At 40.3% G+C, this 7174-nt stretch overlaps 1 pseudogene; it reads right to left on the minus strand.

Moving 5' to 3' along the window:
• Positions 1-6571: 6571 nt before the first annotated feature.
• LOC123858212 (ATP synthase subunit ATP5MPL, mitochondrial-like) lies at positions 6572-6744 on the minus strand (annotated as a pseudogene).
• Between the last annotated feature and the right edge of the window lie 430 nt (positions 6745-7174).

Here is a 7174-nt window from a genome sequence, read left to right on the forward strand (position 1 = left end):
ATTTATCTTGAGCTGCCTGAATGATTCTGACAACTCTTCCCCTATATTTCCTTTCCATTCAGAAAGCCTCCAAAAAGAGGGAGAGGAAAAAAAAAAACCAAAAAACTTGTTTTAAATGATAAAAGCAATAGCTGAGGTTTTATTGTGCCTGGCACGAAGCTATGCCCTTTACACACATTATTTCGCTAAACAAGAATATCACACCATTACTCAAAGAATAATAAAGGTATTCGGTGTATGCCAAAGAATAAAAGGCACTTTATTTCACAAGAGTGACATCCTACTCAACTGCAGGCGTGTACGGAGCAGCTCAAAAGGCCCTCTTAGCCTAACCAGCTAATGTTCCAAATCCTTGGTTAACAAGGTTAATTAAGAGAGAGGCACAATATTGCTCCTCTATTACAATTCCAAAAGCGTAGATTCTATTTAGCTGAAGAATAAAGAAGAGACTTGAGGGATTTCAGAGAACAAATGTCTGGGGCACAGTGGCCAGCCACCACATCGTAACAACATTAATGGCAATTTTTTCTAATTGGAGTGCATCTTGGCTGGACAGCTACAAAGGCCTGAAATTCAATTGTGGTTTTATAGTACCCATGAAATTGTCTACACAAATTTGGATGTACTTGAAGAGCTCCTATGAGAAGAGACCACATGTAAATTACAGGGTTCTAGAGGGTAATCTACAACAAGGTGACTTCATAGGAGGGGAGCAAGTGCTCTCCACATCTGTTTCATACCAGTTTCCATTTGAAATTTCATCCTATTGAAGCCATGATCAAGAGCCCGACACCTAAGCAAGCCTTGAGACATCGAAGGCTCAAGGACAAGAGCTATTCCTCTGCCGTCCAGGATGACATAATCTGGCATTCAGGAATCACCGAGAAGTCACCGAGAAGAATTCTTGTCATTAGAAGGAGTTTGGCTGGATACAAATGTGTGACCACGCCCTTGTTCTGTTCCTTTGGTTTTTACATTGTGATGCAGTATTATGCCACAACAAAATACCGCAGGCTGGGGAGCTGAGACAACAAAAATTTATTGCCTCACAGTTTTGGAGGCTGGGAAGTCCAAAATCAAGGTGCCAGCTAATTTGGTTTCTGTGAGAACTCTCTCCCTGGCTTGCAGACAACCTCTTCTCCCCGTGTCCTCACACGGGCCCTTCCTCTGACTGTGGGGCATGGAAAGGAAGATCTCCCTCTTCCTCTTCCTGTAAGGCTGCTAATCCCGTCATGAGGGCCCCACTCGCATGATTGGATCTCTCCCTAATTACCTCCCTGAAGCCCCATCTCCAAACACCACCACACTGCGGGTTTAGGGCTTCATTATATGAATTTGGGGAGATATAAACAGTCCCAAGGTAGAAAAGGAAATCCAGGCCATACACGGTCTTTACCGTGTTTACCAACATGCTGAGGTGGTCACTATTTGTCAAATGAAATCATGTAGAATGTTAGAGGTAGAGTGAGTTAGATGCTAGGAGAAAAAAAACAAAAAAAACCCCAAAAACCAAAAAACCCTAATTCCAACCTCCAAAAGTCAGCACTTGAGAGAAACACGACCAAGAATTTGGGCCAGCAAACAAGAGCTGATGTGAGGTAAGATGTCCCATGCAGAACTGTTCTGTGAAGAGCTCATATGGCAGTGTTGGCACCTTCATTTCTGGGATAGTGGCCTGTTTGGGTTTTATTCAAACATCCCCAGCTCACTTCCCTCCCAAGCTGCTGAACAAATTCCCTTTGCTGTCAGTTTGCAGGCCACGGCTGAGCCACTGAGATTCCCATTCATGGCCTGGATTCCTTTTTCTTTTTCTTTTCTTTTCTTTTTTTTTTTTTCTCATAAGTTTGCTATCAACCTGGAGCCCAAGCCAGTAACAAGCACACTTGTCATTGGTCGTCAGCCCTTGGGGAGGCTGCTTGTAGGATGGTAACTGTGAGTGCACTCACACCTGGGCCCCCTTCCTATGGGCCAGCACTAACTAAAGCAGTGATGGTAGAGGTAAGACCCCTCAGCTTAGTGTCCTCGGTTCCAGCTTTGAGGCTTGAGCTTCACTGGTTGGCCTCATATTGTCTTCATCCTTGTTGTTTCCAGAGGCTAGCCTTGATAGCCCACAGGGCCTCCACTCGAAGCCAGGCAGACCCGTACCCCTTGGCTCCTTCTCTTCCCCCTAGTGGCCTTGCTGTGCTTCCTTCTTCTCAAGTTCACCACAACCCATCCCATCATCCCCTCTTTCCCAAGGGTAACCTCTCTTACCTCACGAAGAAAATTGAAGCTGATAAGGACAAATTCCCTCAGCAACCCAAACCAATTATCTTCAGAGGCTTTTCTTTCTGCCTTCACCTCGCTGCTCTGGCTGACCCTGTGGCCTGTGCCCTCCTCCCAGGGCCTTCCAGGGCTTTCTTAGAGGCACCCTCTCCCACACCTCAACCTCTCCATCTCCGAGGTGTTCCCTGCATCCTATAAGTACACTAAACACTGTGCAAAACTGAAAACTAGCAAAAATAAACTAACTTTACAAAAACCTCCATCCCACTGTGGCAGTAAATCTCTCTTCATCAGTAACATCATCTAAAATACAGCCTAAAGGAATTTATCCATCTCTTCTCCTCATATTGATTCCTAAGCTACCCAGCTTCCACCTCCAACAGGTCACAGCGATTTCTCTGAAAAGATCCCTGGGGATTTCACTTTGCATCTTATTTTATTTCTTAGGACTGATATTACTAACCTCTCTGTCCCTGTTCTTGGTATCGTCTGCTTACTGGCCTCTTCCTCTGCCCACTCCTCAAATTATTAATATTCTTCAAGTTTCTGTCCTTGGAATCCTCAATGTGTAGATCACCCCCCAGCCCCGGGACTTCTAACCACATCCATTGCTCCTCCTCCTGGGCTCCGTCCATTATTATCAGCAAGATGGCCACCATCATGGCCACTTCTCAGGCAGCAGAAGTAGAAAGGGACAAAGACAAAAGAAACAAAGGCACCAATTTGCCTTTTAAGAATATTTCTAGAACCAGCCACACAACACTCTCTTCAAACATTATGGGTCAGATGCAAGTGAGACTGGGGACTAGTTTTTCCTACAGCAGCATGACTCCATCTAATAACCGTAAGAGTGGGAAAATGGCATTCGTCATCTTCGTCACAGGCTCTCTCAAGTCACAGCTGGGGATTCAAATCAGTTTAGCAGCTTAGGTCAAGTGATTTGAACTTTCTGAAACCCTTTTCCAATTCTGCCAATGGCTGTAATTCCTCATATGACTGTTGTAGGGATTGAGGTGGCAATTATAAAATGCCTAATGTAGGGTTTGTTATACACTCAATAAACACCTGTCTCTACTATGTCCCCTAACTAAATTCTGACCTTGAACCTCCAGTTTGTGGCAATGTGTGGGGTACTACTTGAAATCTCTTTATCTTACTTTTATATTGAACTTTCTAACCTGTATGTGAAAAGTATTTTAGTATTTCACTGTGAGAAGTGGAATTATTACCTCTGGACGAACACTTATGAAGGTTACAGCATTGAGAAACAAGTCCACTAGAAGGCTAAGGTCTAATCAGAAGCTTATAGAATGCTGTCCTTCTCCCCACTCCGTACTACACACCAACAGAGACTCAGCATAACAGTAGATTACAGTCCTGCAAGACACAGGCGCTCTCTCTGAAAAGAAATACTTAGGGAAACCCAAAGATTACAAGGGAGACAGAAACAAGGACCCCAGAGGGATTTGAAGTCTTTGGCACTAATGGCCACAGAGAACATTGAACACAGCCCAGCTCCTAACCAGATTAACATCAACCCTCACACCAAAAGCCTATTTACCCCAGTTTCTATGACCCAATAAAATATGCCCAGCGTTCAACAAAAACTTACAGAGCGAACCAAAAATCAAGAGAAAACACAGTCTGAGGAGATAAAGTACCATTAGACCCACACTCAGATATCACAGAGATGTTCAAATTATCAGGCAGAGAATTTAAAATAACTATATTTCCTTTATTAAGGGCTCTGATGGAAAAAGTAGATAACATGCTTGTTATCCATCTAACAGGCCTTCTTTGGGTATGAGATGTGTAGTCAAGGCTCAAGTCCCTGAACTTTGGCTGCCATCTCAGTAATGAAAAAGACCTGGTATAGTGCCCTCCAAGATTTAGGAGCAGTCTTTGTTCTTAGTGATTCCAAATCAGAAAAGTGGGACAAACCTGGAAACGTTAGTTTGGAGAGTCATAGCCAGATAGTTGAGGAAACTAGAAGAATTCAGGATCCAGTCCAGTTTACAGGTGTATAACAAAACCTCAAAGACAATTAATAGGACTAGAATCTAATATAGACAAAGGTGCAAGCACAATTTTTCTCCTTATATGTATCCCCATATTTTACCAAAGATAATCACAGTAAAACTCATTTGTTTGCATTAAATTTGTCCTGGTTATTCACATACATGTAGCGAAAATAATGACTAACCACGTAAGTTCTTTTTAAGACTGCTTTGCTGGAACTTTTCATAAGGAGTCTCAGACTGAACTATCCTAGGCTCTGAGGCCAGGAAGTCACACCAAGGGCTGGCCAGCAGATTTACCTGCAACACCATTCCAGTCAAAGCCTTGGCATATATAGCCAGTGTCTCCGATTGTGTCTTGTTAAAGGAGAACAGATTTTTATTGAACTTATGCAAATAACTATAATGTCATGAAAAGAATACTCAAGAGTTTCCAAATTCTGGAAGGACCAGGTAGGGAGAAAAAAATAAATGTTCTCATCTTGCTTTACAAAGATGTACTTTATCAAATTGCTGTAAGTCATAGATAACTTAAGAAAAAGGATTCCTCAATCTGAAAAAACCAAAGCATCAAGGAAGCAACAATATTTCAGAGTCATAGTAACTATAATCCCCCTCCTTAGTTCATTTAGTCCCCTATAATTAGTACATGTTCTGCTTGAATCTAGTTTGTCCACTAGTTCTGGAAATTCTTACCCAGTCCAGTTTTATGATCTTAAAGTTATCAGAAACCTGTATTTGTCAAAAAAGTCCTCTCCGTGAATCTCTTTGAAGATCAGATACTTTTGCAGGAACACATATAAAAGCTTTAGAGTAAAGCAATAACTACCTGTGAAAAGACTTAAAGATGTATTTTTAAACATCTGATGAGAGTTCAATATAATGGAATTGACAAGAAAATTTGCTTATTTCTGTAACATCCAACATTTGAAGATAAGAATTAGAATTATGACTGATAACATTATACTAGGACTTCCAAGAATTTCCAAGAATTTCACACAATTTCTGGAATGCTTATAACATATACCTACACAAATAAAACATAAGGAAGGCTTGGTATTACTTCCTATTCGACAGTGCTTCCCATATAATTTAACATAGCACATTAGCCTAATTAGTTTAACATCTCCCTTTTTATAAGAAGAGATAACAAATCTTTTGAGATGCTCCAGGGACTCTCTGGAAAATCCAAACGTCAGTGTGACTAGAAAAGACTGTATTTAGAATTTGATTTGGGGGCAGTTCGTTAAAAATATTAGAAAGTTTCAAAACACGGTCAAATAGCATCATAGATCACTGTGAAACAATACTTAGTTATCCATTTAACCATAGGGACAACTAAAGACTTCATGGGCAAATACAGAAGATTACATAGTTCTGAGCAAAACTTAGCTCTTTCAATATTGTGAGTTCTACTAGATTTAAGGCAATTGAAGACCTGATTCGGACAACAAATACAGAAAACTATTTTGATAAAAAGATCACTTAAAAGGTAAGAAAAACCCTGTTTACAATTTCTTATTCAAATGTGACCAACAGGGGCACCTGGGTGGTTCAGTTGGTTAAGCATCTGCCTTTCAGCTCAGGTCATGATCCCAGGGTCCTGGAATTGAGTCCCACATTGGGCTCCCTGCTCAGTGGGAGTCTGCTTCTCTCTCTCCCTCTGCCCCTCTCCCCACTCGTTCTCTCTCTCTTTCTCTCTCAAATAAATAAATTTTTTTTAAAAGGTGGCCAACAATTCAAGAAAACTTGTCCTTTCAGTAGATGAAAGAAAATTAAGGTTTGGTTTTACATAAGTACACTCTCAACACCAAAGGTTGTTTTTTTCTTAAACCTTGAAGTTCATTTAGCTTGACCACACACGAAATTTCTTTCCCAAGATTCCTCTCCACAAACCTTCTACAAGTTTTCTCATTTTGTTTTGTTTTGTTTTGTTTTGTTTTTTTACATTCAGATTTTGTCCTGTTCTTCCTCTCTAAACAGTCTCACTTTAGGACAAAATTACTTTCTTTTCCCTCAACAAGAATGCATCTCTATTCTTCATACCTTCTCTTACTGAAAACACACATCCTGCATTCCTTGCATAAGATGCTGCCCCTATTATTTCCAGTAGCCTTAATTACACTTATTAGAATTTTTTTGCACCTCACAGGTGCATTTATTCATGCCAGAAAGGAAACAACATGTCTACAAGTGTATAGCGATGCTCCGTGTTGCCATCAACAGAGCTTGCTGAGACTTACAGCCAGACTCATGGTCCATCTGATGTGTACTTCAAGTAAAGCTGGTTAATGATGACCATGAGCAGGTGCAAGACTTTCAAAGCTTCACTTCTTTTATCAGCACTTCTGATTTTATAAATTATGATGCCCATCAACCCCATTCCTACCCAAATCTGGTAAATTTGAGTATAGTAGGGCTTCATGGGGATCCAAACTTTTTTAACAAGGCTTTGAAGCATCTCAACCCAGAACCTCCAACTCAGGCTCCCCCAACCTGCACTGCCAATGACTTGGAAAGGTCACCAAGTATGCATGATTTATTAGAATTCTTAACCCTTTGAAACCTTAATTTCCAGTGAAAACTAAGAAGTAAGCAATGGTAAACTTCCTGTTACATCAGCCTTCTTTAGATTGGCAAATTTATTAACATATTTTATAATTTCTTAAAGTATAGGCCTTTTTCAATTTTATAATGCAGCACTAACACATCCAAATATCTTTTAGTTTTTCTGTCATAAGAAGTTAAAAGTAGATAAAACACTGTTCATAATTAATGTTTCAGTATTTTATTTTATTTGGAAATGATCTAGATATTTAATGACTATCCATCATCTAATTTAACTTAGCAAAAATCTAGGGTTTTAAGTTACCAAGAAGATTTGGATAAAC

Source organism: Mirounga angustirostris, unplaced genomic scaffold (genome assembly GCF_029215605.1).
Source record: "Mirounga angustirostris isolate CCGP_5_RB_7025 unplaced genomic scaffold, mMirAng1.0.hap1 SCAF_4, whole genome shotgun sequence".
In the NCBI taxonomy this organism is placed as follows: Eukaryota; Metazoa; Chordata; class Mammalia; order Carnivora; family Phocidae; genus Mirounga; species Mirounga angustirostris.